At 46.8% G+C, this 12,141-nt stretch overlaps 1 pseudogene; it reads left to right on the top strand.

Annotated features, from left to right (window-relative positions):
- The first annotated feature begins 8,731 nt into the window (after window positions 1–8,731).
- On the top strand, window positions 8,732–10,628 carry LOC123072660 (glucan endo-1,3-beta-glucosidase GV-like; annotated as a pseudogene).
- Window positions 10,629–12,141: the final 1,513 nt, after the last annotated feature.

Below are 12,141 nucleotides of genomic sequence, written 5' to 3' on the forward strand. Positions count from 1 at the left end.
TGAAAAGGTTCCAAGTTGGCATGGTATCATCATTTCACCCCCATAGCATGTGCAAGAAAGTACAGAGGCTTACGACAAAAACTGGATGCACTTCGTGTACAAAACAAACAATCTCCTTCGAATTATCAGGGTTTCATACGGAAACTCGTCTGTTATAAAGGGATTTCTTTTTTTTAACTTATTTGAACTCCATAGTTTTTCTGTGTTCAAAATGCACCATTCAAAGCACATCATCAATTTACAACCCTTTCCGGCGTCATTTGTTATTTTTCATTCATTTACTGATTATTTTGAGCTATAAGACCATGAAATTGAAAAGCATGTGAAGTGAACTCTCAAAAGATTCCAAGTTGGTATGGTATCATCATTTCACCCACATAGCATGTGCAAGAAAGTATAGAGGCTTACAGCAAAAACTAGATGCACTTCGTGTACAAAACAAACAATATCCTTCGAAGTATCAATGTTTCATACGGAAACTCGTCTGTTATAAAGGGATTTCATTTTTTTGAACTTATTTGAACTCCGTAGTTTTTCTATGTTCAAAATGCACCATTCAAAGCCACATCATAAATTTACAACCCTTTCCGACTTCATTTGTTATTTTCCATGCATTTACTGATTATTTTGAGCTATAAGACCATGAAATTGAAAAGCATTTGAAATGAACTCTCAAAATGTTCCAAGTTGGTATGTTATCATCATTTCACCCACATAGCATGTGCAAGAAAGTACAGAGGCTTATGACAAAAACTGGATGCACTTCGTGTACAAAACAGACAATCTCTTTCGAAATATTAGGGTTTCATATGGAAACTCGTCTCTTACAAAGGGATTTCACCCACCTAGCATGTGCAACATATAGCTCTCTGGAGCATCTAATTAATTCATACATCAAAATTATGAAAAACATTTATATGCAAAAACAAATGCGATCATAATCACAACCAAGGTAACAACTGATCCAACTGCATAATGATACCAAGCCTCGGTATGAATGGCATATTTTCTAATATTTCTAATCTTCAACCGCATTGCATCCATCTTGATCTTGTGATCACCGACGACATCCGCAACATGCAACTCCAATATCATCTTCTCCTCCTCAATTTTTCTTATTTTTTCCTTCAAGTAATTGTTTTCTTCTTCAACTAAATTTAACCTCTCGACAATAGGGTCGGTTGGAATTTCCGGTTCAACCACCTCCTAGATAAATAAAATATATGTCACGTTGGTCGGCATAATTGTCATAAACAATAAATGAACCAAATAGTTATCAAAAGATAATATATACCACATCCGAATCATAGACAGGACGAGGGCCAGCGGGGGCGGATACTAAAACCATCACACCGTATAATAACAAGAAATAATAAAAGTAAGAAAATTAGACAAGTATCTATCTGAAGTAAGAATTTTTTTCTTTTAGAAAGAAGATAAGAACAAGAGGCTCACCATGGTGGTGCCGCCGGCGAGATCGGCGCGAGCGATCGACGGGGTGAAGATGGGGACAGGATGTGACGGACCGCTAAACCTAGACAAATCTCGGGGAAAATGGAGCTCGGAGGTCGAGTTTCGAGAGGAGAACGATTAACTAGCATGGCTCGGACATTTCATCGAACACCTCATGTGCATAGGAGGTGAGCTAGAGCACCCAAATGCCCTCCCCTCGCCGGCCAGAAAAAATAGAGTGCTCTGCCGCGGCGATGGGTATATATAGGCAACTTATTTTTCCCGGTTCGTGGCATGAACCGAGACTAAATCCCTCCCTTCTATACCGGTTCATGGCACGAACCGGTACCAATGGCTGTGGGCCAGGAGCGTGGACCATTGGTCCCGGATCTTGCCTAGAACCGGGACAAATGGATCCAGATGAATCGAGACCAATGCCCACGAGGCCCCGGCCGGCCCCCTGTGCTCATGAATCGGGTCTAATGCCCCCCCATTGGTCCCGGTTCATGAAGAACCGGGACTAATGGGCTGGCCAGGCCCGAACCAAAGCCCTGTTTTACTAGTGCTGCGGCCCCGGCTGGATTGGCGCCACCGGATCCTCGGCGCATGGTGGATCAGGTGCGGGCCGGTGCCCTCGGCCGTGTGGACGGTGAGTTATCCAGTGGATGCGAGCCAGGGCGTGGCGGCGGCGGCTTTGGCTTCGCGGCTTCAGATCTGGCCGCCTTCCATCCTCTGCTGCGGATTCGGCCAGTCCTTCCCCCCAGACCCGGCATGCTCCGTCCTGGACGTCGGTTCTCCGTCGGGGTGGGAGTGGTGATGGGAATATTGCCAGGATAAATCCCAGCCAGCCCTGCTGGCTGTGACGGCGGCGACGCCCGTGAGCGCCACGCACCTCCTTGGGGGCGTCTGTCAGGTATGCCTTCCCCGCCACTTCCCCTTGTCCTCCCGGGTGAAAACCTCAACGATGTTGGGCGGCGGCGACACCCTTGGCGTCGTATCCTTCGTGAAGGCGCTGCTTTGGGAGCAAGGTGGGAAGTTGTACTTCGATGTGTTGTGTGTGGTGGGTGTCGACGGCAGCAACATAAACTGCAGCAGTGGTGGTGTGCCCTTGGTCCATGCCATGTTTGTGTGCTCACCCTGTGGTTGTGGTGAGCCTACTCCAGTGCCCGTGGCTACTGGAGAGGAGGGGATAGTGATTCCCCTCGGCAGTGTCACTCTAGCGAGCCGGTTGTGCAGAAGCTCCTCATTTTGATATTGGCCCTGGCTGCTGCTCCTTAGTTCATTCTGGCAGCTCTCCTCTTGCATGCACGGGTCCTTGGTTTTTGGTGATGTTCTGCTCTAGGTGAGAAGTCGACAGCAGGTCGGGTCTGCCTGGTCCCCACAATGTGGATGCCATCGGTGCCACTCACCCAGGTTTTAGGGTGAACGTGTTCATTCGTCGACGGTGCGGTGCCTTTTGAGCCAGGTGAGGAGGCAGGGGCCTTCTTTGATGATGGATCTAGATGGTGGTGTTTTCCGTCTGGGTCCCAGGTGTTGTGGGAACATCTTCCTCTTTTGGTATCTGATCTTCCTCTCCTTCGTCGGCATCTCCCTTCTCCTAGGCTTCGTGCGTGCAAGAGGCCTTGTCATCTTCAAGCTAGGTGCTTCATGTTGATCTTTTATTTTAGTTTGTTGTATGTCTGGCATGTGAGCTGCTCCCGACACCATCGTATATTGCCGTGTTTTCTTTTTGCTTTATTTCGAGGTTGTTATCCAGAGTTTTTAATCCTGGCCGGTTGATGGCTTTGTTAATTCAAAGTCGGGCTCTTCGCGAGCCTTCGTTCCAAAAAGGTTCAGTTCAGTGGAGGAACTTGGGAGCAACGCAAGGTGTTTTAAAGAAAGTAGCCGTCTCGGTCGAGATGATGCAACCGATGCAGTCGTATACTAACAAAAAAAAATATTGAAACCATATTAAAATTTGCACTTCGCCGTTGCATGTGCGCTGCGTGGAGGCTCGTACCAGTGATTGTTTTTAAGATTCGTGCTTTTCCTTCAGTTTTCCACTTAGTTTCCTTTGTAAGAAGGGTCTGCTAGATATTTCCCTGAAGGATTAAAAAATATTGTAGGATTTAAGAAATATTTAGAATTGTTCTATATATTTTTTTAAATGAATGGACATTTTAAAAAAATTCCAAACTTTCGTGAATCTACAAACATTGTTTTTCAAATTCAAACATTTTTTATTTTTTTGGAAAAAGGTTTGAACATTTTTGTAAAAGAATAATTATACAAGAGCACAAGAAAAAACCAAAATTAAACCTATAAAAACCAAGAGAGAAAACAATAGAAAACCTGAAAAGGAACTTCTTAGAAACCTTTGTAAAACTGGACAAACCATCCACAAAGCCTTCCCCAAAACCGTGAAAACAGGAAATGCCTTTTGGTCCAGCCAACTTCACTTGGTGCTATTTGGCCAGCCCAACTTCACTCGATGTGTGTGTTACACCGACATCTTATCGCAAAGATCGACAAATCGGATTCACCATTTTTCATCTCAACGTCCGTAAAGTCTAAAGATGTACTCCACGACATTTTTTGGGCTACCCCGAGTAAAAGAAAGTGACAAAAACACAACAGTTTTCAATAATGTATCCTTATTAAGAAATTAAATATAATCAAGTGGTATATAGCATAATGAACATACTCTCGGCATCTACATACCTAAATCTAATGTAGAGTGGGTGAAAGTTTATCCAAAGACTTTGATGCCACCCACGTGGGGTTAAACATCATTTGTCGGCTGCTCCAACCGTATACACACCCCTTAAAACAATAGAGTAGTTTATCATCTTGGGCTACCTAAAGTGTTGCCAATAAAAAAATGGAGTAGTTTTTCATCTTATGGATTGAAATATATAGGACAAATGTTTCCGACCACCCAGTGATAGTTACCTTCATGCTTGTTTGGTATGTTAAATGTAGTATCCGTCAAAATCGAGATTATGTACGTATAGTATGTAGCATATAAGAATATCTGGGTAGTATATATCCTACGCTTTAGGTAGTATGTACACCTTTTTTAGTATATTGTTTTACACGTAAAATTTGAAGGTATTCAAAATATACAAAAAAAATCTATGGATTCACATGCAATTTTTTCGTATAGTTTGCTTTTAAAATTTTAGATATACTATCTGAACATACTTAGAATGATAAACTAGTATATATACTATCGCATGATAGTATATAAAACATGATGTACTAGATGACGACGACTGACTCGCAGATGGACCTGTCGCCGTGGAGTAGCACCGAGACCAGTTTGTGGACAGGGTTGTGGGTGAGCAGCAGCTGGTAAGGTATTCCCTTGAGCCTCAGGGCCACCTCCGGACGGTGGCCGTACATGCTACCGAAAGCGCTCAAAACCTTCACCGTCTCACTCATTTTTGCTTCCAAATTCCGTGACTGCTGGCTGATATGAACGGGTCTGGGGATGCTTTGTTACCGTATCTTCTCTTGAAAGCAGGGCCATCTCTAGAAATTCGGGGGCCCGGTGCGAAATACAAAATGGGCCCCAAAATTTTAGAAAAGAACGTGTAACTAAAATCTAATATAGCGAAGCATACTCACAAAAATGTATAATTTCAAATGAGTGTTATAACGTATACGATTTATAAATTTATTAGAAACTAATGCTATATGAGTGAAGGAAGTACTAAAGCAATAAATTAACCTCATCTTCTTACAAAAACGATGATCCGTCTTGTATTTCTTGAAATGAAGATTTCAGTTATATCTTCGTAACTAATTTTCATCAGGATATCATTTTCCACCATTATTGTGATTAATACATTCGGTCTTTCTTGAAATGAAATATGCTAGTATAGCTAGCTAACACACAAGTATTAAGAATTAATACTAGAATTAAAAATTGGATTACAGGCAGTGTATGGCATTAATCCTATTAATTTGATTAGAACCAAGTACAAACCTAACTGAGTGGTACTACTATACTGGAAGTACCTAATTTGATTACAGGCGGTGAAGGGATTGCGTTTGATTTGGCTTGAAACTACCGAAAGAATCAGCGAGAGAAAGATTGTACGAGTGTAAAATATTAACCTAACCCCCATTGATTATGATTAAAAGCGGATGATTTACGGCTTACTTGGGATATATATGGGGATGAATGGATGATGTGCTGGAGTAGCAAAGCTGGCGGTGACGGTCAGATGCACGGTGGACTCGCGAAGGCAACTGCGATCGATCTCGTCGCCGAAGCAGCCGGTGGCGCCTCGCTATTCTCTCGCTCGAAATCGTTTTTTGAGACAACGTCTCGAAGCTTTATTAATTCGTCAAAATATTTACAGGGACGGATGGTAAATTTCCGGGATGCCCTAACCAAACATGACGGCCACCACCGCTCGAAATCGTGGAGACACGAGCGCCTGGCTTAGCGAGTAGGCCTGCCTTGTTTTGTTTATCTGAATTTCTCCAACCAGGCCCAAACAGAGTGTTCTACCGGTACTGGGCTAATTGGGCCCCTACTCTTTTTATCGGAACGACCGGCCACAGTAGTTTTCTCCCGATCGTGGACCACCAAACGGCAACGCACCCAGCAACCGATCGTGAACCAGAACGGTTTTGCCGATTTTCTCTGCATCGGGGCCCCCCAATTTTGGGGGCCCTGTGCGATCGCACATCTCTCACACCCTTGTCAACGGGCCTATTGAAAGGTGAGATGTGTAAAGATGGGGGAAAGAAACTACTCAGCTGAATCTTTCCAAAGTTGAGATGCATGTGTAAAGAAACTTATCTGATCCTTACCTCAATAAACTTGTTCTTGGCTGAAAGCATTGTACAGGTTCGGTTAAATGGAATTACTTGGGAGCCACACTTGTCTTTTCAAAAGATAAGTAAGCGTCTCGAGATGACGCAAGCCATGGGACAATCATAGTATATATTCGTATATACATAATAAAAAAAATATCTTCCGTCCCTTAACTTTTCCGATGTTATAGGAATGGCTCTTCAGCTTTAATACGAGCAAAATTTAGTCCTTTAATTGATTTTTCTTTTTTGAAACGGAGGCAAAAGATTTGCCTTATTCATTACTTAAGTAGTTTAGAGTTGCTTTTACAATGAAAAGCGAAAAGAAAGATTACAAGACCATTACTCTCCCGGCATGATTTGACACAAGTGCTTTGCACCCGCAGTTACCCATATGCTGGCCTCGTTCTAAATGTTTGAAAGCGAGATAGACGGAAGCGTCGACTCGTGACATCCACTTGGCGGTGAATGGCGTGAGGACGTCGACTCGGAAGCGTTGACTTGTGACAGAACACAAAATTTTCTTTATAAACTTAGTCAAAGTTTGTAAAGTTTGACTTTTCAAAAAACCTGTATGCACTACATATGGAATGGAGGGAGTATAACTATAATCATCAATGTCGACATGTACTAACTAGTAAACCATTATTTTCCTTCAATCCACGTCGTAGTATTGAGGAATGATCTAATCATCCTGACCCGGTCCACTTGTGACTAGGTACAGGAAACTAAACTGAGCATTCAATCATTTAAGGTGAGCTCATCTTAATTATCTTATCTTGGTCACCGTTGATCTCACCAAACAGACTTGACAACTGACATCGTGCGTGGATTGACATCAAGTTTCGTCAAGGTCCTATCCAAAGAAGCATAATGCTGTTACATTGTCTTATTAATGCCATCTGTAAATGTATGATTGCTTATTAATGGATTGTATGATCGATTTCGTTATCAGTTTTTTTTTAAAGAAGTGCATGTATGATCGATTCAACATCTACGTATCAAGGCCAAGTCCAACAAGTTTCCAAAGTTTTCTATAGAAAGAGATAGAAATGGCACGAGGTCTGCAACTGGAGCAAATCCATGGTCAAGTGGCCAAGTGGCACTTCCTTTTTGGCAAAACCCAAGAGGCGTATTGCTGTTACATTATCTAGAAGAAATACTCTCGAACCTAGAACTTGCTAGCTAATGGAACAAGGCACACATCTTCCACTATATAAGGCTGGCTAATGGCTACACGTATGGGGACAAGCAAGGAGCAAATCACATATTTGAGCGAGCAGAGTATATCAGGGTCGACGCCACTAAGCAAAAAATGGGAGGTACGCATCATGCTCCCTTCCCTCTCTGCCTCTCTAGTCTACTGATTCATTTTTTTTTCTGAAGCCTCACATGTGTAGTTATGAGCGCTCTTATTCCTAAAAAAAAGTTTTCAAATTTTAAGTAGGATCAACTATTGGTAAGTCGACTGAAAAACGTCTTCAAGTCGGTCGAATTTCCCAGTAATATACTGAACTGAAACCCAACGGCTTTCCTTTGTGTTTTTCCTCCACCAGCCGTTTCTTCTACAGCCAGCCCAACTCCTTATCGACCCTTCGCCTCTCCTTCACCGGCGACCATCTCCGGTGCGGTCCTGACCAGTCCGTACCGGTGATATCGCTACCGGCTAAGGCGTCCCCTGCCTCCAGCACACATGTTGTCTAATCCAAAGGAGCCTCAAAACGAAAAAAAATAACCCGAACTTGTGACACGGAGGCGAACCCCGGTGTCCAGTGGCGGGCCCACTTCAATTCATGGGTATTCAAATGAATACCCATTATATTTGCCAAAATTATATATGTATACTGTGTATGCCATGTATACACACAGGAAAAACGAATATTGAAGAAACTAGCAAACTACCAAGCAGTTTTGAGCCAAAAACAAGGAGTAACCACCCACGTCCTCGTTCTCTCTCCCACCACCCGACCTGGCCCATTGGCCCAATATTTACTCCCAGCCCAATTGAGAAACCGCTGCAGGCCTACAGCGCACCGCACGCAGACACATCCATCGGTCAATCCCCACGAGACACGAACCAACAAACCGTGGCGACGGCGCCTTCCATCCCCAGTTTTGATCAGGTAGGGCACAAAAAAGCCGTCATGGCTGATTGCCTGATCGTGCCGGCGTGCACGCACGGGCACACGGCGGAAATGACAGGCGTCCAAGAGCAACGGGCATCCAGATGCAGGCAATCCGGCGGCATCCTACCCTCGCCGGCTCGTCCGATTTTTGCTCGGGCCGGCAGGCGTCTAATGAGCTCTGTTTCCAAAATTCAAAGCCACTTGTTCAAGGTCTAATTGATCGCTTATTTTCTCATGTATCCTAATACATTAATTCTTCGACTGTTCAAATTGGACTCGCTCCTCTTATGTTGAACCGTAGTTGAGTTAAAGTGCTAAACTCACATCTACATGTATGGCTGCAGGTGTCACCTTCTTCTCTTATTGTTTTCATCTATCGTTTCAAAGCATCAAGGGTCAAAATGTTATCTTGTGACATGTAAGTTCTCTTATGATTTTACTATTTTCTACCCTTTTTATATCTCAGATGTTGTCACTTCGCTGTGTCAAACAATTAGCACTTCTATATCTTTAAGAATTTCAAGTTATGGTAATTCTATGAATATATGACGTTATGTTTAGTTTTGTGTTATATACTTATATCTTCTACTTCCTCCTATCAAAAAAAAGAGTCGTTGCATTATTTCAGTACAATGTGTACAATATGATGCCATATATACATATAAAAAGGCTTTAGACTTGAAAAAAACAAACTTTGAAATTTTGAATACACAGTCTTCAAATCCTAGGCCTGCCCCTGCCGGTGTCCCATCTCCGGCAAGATCCGGAGTCGCCCTCACAAGGTCTCCGCCCCTCATTCTTCTCCGTGATAATCGCCCTACAAAAAATAATAATTACGGGCAACTTGAAGATAACCCACGCGTGTATATAATTAGTGTGAAGTTAAGTTTTATTTTTATATATGCTCCTTAATTGATGATTTTGTTGTCATGGATCTGATCCAAACAAGTTCCGACACTAATTATGTTTGTGCAGCCGTGCATGGTGTGTGCCACGGAATGGTCGGGGACAACCTGCCCTCGCGGAGCGACGTGGTGCAGTTGTACAAGCCCCGCAACATCCACGCCATGCGCATCTACAACCCGGACCAGGAGGCCCTCGCGGCCCTCCGGGGAAGTGCGATCTCCCTCATCCTTGACGTCCGCGGGGTCGACGAGGTCCGGCGCCTCGCCGGCGACCCATCATATGCCGCCAGCTGGGTCCGGAGCAACGTGCAGGCCTACTATCCGGACGTCTTCATCAGGTACATCGCCGTTGGTAATGAGGTGCCCGCCGGCGACACCGGCATCATCCTCCCGGCCATGCAGAACGTGCACAACGCTTGGCGTCTGCCAACCTCTCCAGCAGCATCAAGGTGTCAACGGCGGTGAGGTTCGACGTGATCACCAACTCCTTCCCGCCTTCAAACGGCGTGTTCAGGGACCCTTCTGGCTTGGTGCCCATCGCGCGCTTCCTGGACCGCACCGGCGCCCCGTTCCTGGCCAACGTCTACCCCTACTTCGCCTACAGGGACGACCGCGGCCAGAACATCAGGCTCAACTACGCGACGTTCCAGCCCGGCACCACGGTGAGGGACAACGGCAACGGGCTGAACTATACCAGCCTCTTCGACGCGATGGTCGACTCCATCTACGCCGCGCTGGAGAAGGCCGGCACGCCCAACGTCAGAGTGGTGGTGTCGGAGAGTGGGTGGCCGTCGGGGGGCGGGTTCGGGGCATCGGTGGACAACGCGCGGAACTACAACCAGGGCCTGATTGACCACATCCGCAACGGCACGCCGAAACGGCCAGGGGCGATCGAGACGTACATATTCGCCATGTTCAACGAGAACAAGAAACCAGGGGATGAGGTCGAGAGGAACTTCGGGCTCTTCTTCCCCAACAAGCAACCTGTCTACCCGACAACCTTCCCCAATTAATAAGCCCAGTGCTTCTGAATGAATGCTCTATTTACGTTGCTGGCGTTTCATGGATGCATGCTTTGCCACTTTGAATAAAAATAGAACTGATTTTATTTTATTTTTCATTGATTTTCATGTTTCTTTTTTATTTACGAAAAGACCACACGAACATTTTTCCAAAAGCATGAATTATTTTAAAGACATAAATAATTCTTTAATAACACATGAACACTTTTATATATTCAATGTATTTTATTTTGTCTATGTTTTTAACTAATTTTAAATAAAATACTCCCTCCATTCAGAATTAGTTGTCTTTGATTTATTAGATAATACGGATGTATCTAGACATGTTTTAATCTATACATGAATTAGTTCATATATAGTGTTGGCAATAAGCCGCGGCGGTGCATCGAGCATGTTGGGCGCGTGTATGGGCGCGCGTCTGACGAGCTGGACGCGTCGGGTCCGCGGCGGGTGCGTGCGTGTGCGCGCGCGTTGTGTACACGGGCATGCCCGTGCGGGTGTGCGGGTGTCCGTGCATGTAGATAGTAGCTGTTAGGCCGGGTCGCGTGGCACGATCGAGGGCGCGGTCGCTGGTGCTCGCCGTGGGGCGCGCGTTGCGGAGCGCGACGCGGGCGCGAGCGGAGCAAGCGGAGCGCGGGCGATCGGGAGGGAGTGGAGGCATGGGTTCGAGCCCGGTGCTGGCTCAAGTATAAAGCCACGCGAGGGGGGCCTTGTAACAGCTGTGGGTTCAGCTTGAGTACGTGCTCGAGGGAAAAACTGAAGGCGTTCGTGCGCTGGTACACCACCGTGTCTATCTTCTACTCGTGCCTTCTTCTTCCTTGGTTCGGTTTGGTCGCCGGCGAGGTGACGCAGAGTGAGAGCTAGGGTAGAGGGAGAGCTAGGGCATAGCCACGGCGTTTGCTAGGGCGAGGAGAAGCGAGGCAATGGACTGGAGGTTCCAACATTTGGCATCAGAGCCTCGTGGCGATCAGGGCGCGCCGGCGATGTCCATCGTACCGTACAGTGGTGGTTCGGGCGGCGCGGTGGCGCATCCAGCGCCGGTGCTCACGGGGGAGAATTACGTCACTTGGGCTATCAAGGTGGAGCCCGACCTGGACGCCGCAGGGCTGTGGGAGGCGGTGGTGCCGTCGGAGGATGCGGCGTCGGCGGTGACTCGCTAAGAAGGACAAGCCGGCGAGGGCTTATCTGCTCCGGGTGCTCGGCGACGACCTTCTGCTGCAGGTGGCCGCGAAGAAGACCACGTCGGAGATTTGGAGCAGCTTGAAGGCTCGGTTCATCGGAGCAGATCGCGTGCGCGCGGCGCGGCTAGGCACGTTGCACGGGGAGTGGGAGCTCCTGCGCATGGCGAGCGACGAGTCGCTGGACGCGTTTGCCGGGAAAATCAGCGGCATGGTGGCGCGCTACACCGGGCTTGGGGCGACGCTCGACGACGCGTCGATGATAAAGAAACTCCTGGATGCTGCTCTTCGAGGACGCGCTCAGGCGCCTGAAGGCGTTTGACGAACGGCTCCGACGACGCGGGCAGACAGGCGGCGAGAGCGCGGACGGGCAGCTCATGTTCACTGCGGCACAGTGGCGAGTACGAGAGCGACAACGTGGCGGAGCTCGGAACGACGACGACGGGGCGCGCAGCGAGGCGTCGGGCTTCAGCGGCAACAGGAAGGGCCGGTGCTACAAGTGCGGCGCGCGGGGTCACATTAAACGTGACTGCCCGCAGTGGAAGAAGGCGCCAGCGCCGGAGCGTGCACTGCTGATCGATGGCGACGTCGAGGACGGCGGGCTGCTCTGAGACGCGGCTTAGGGCGCGTGTGTTGGCAATAAGCCGCG

Source organism: Triticum aestivum, chromosome 3B, assembly GCF_018294505.1.
Source record: "Triticum aestivum cultivar Chinese Spring chromosome 3B, IWGSC CS RefSeq v2.1, whole genome shotgun sequence".
Lineage (NCBI taxonomy): Eukaryota > Viridiplantae > Streptophyta > Magnoliopsida > Poales > Poaceae > Triticum > Triticum aestivum.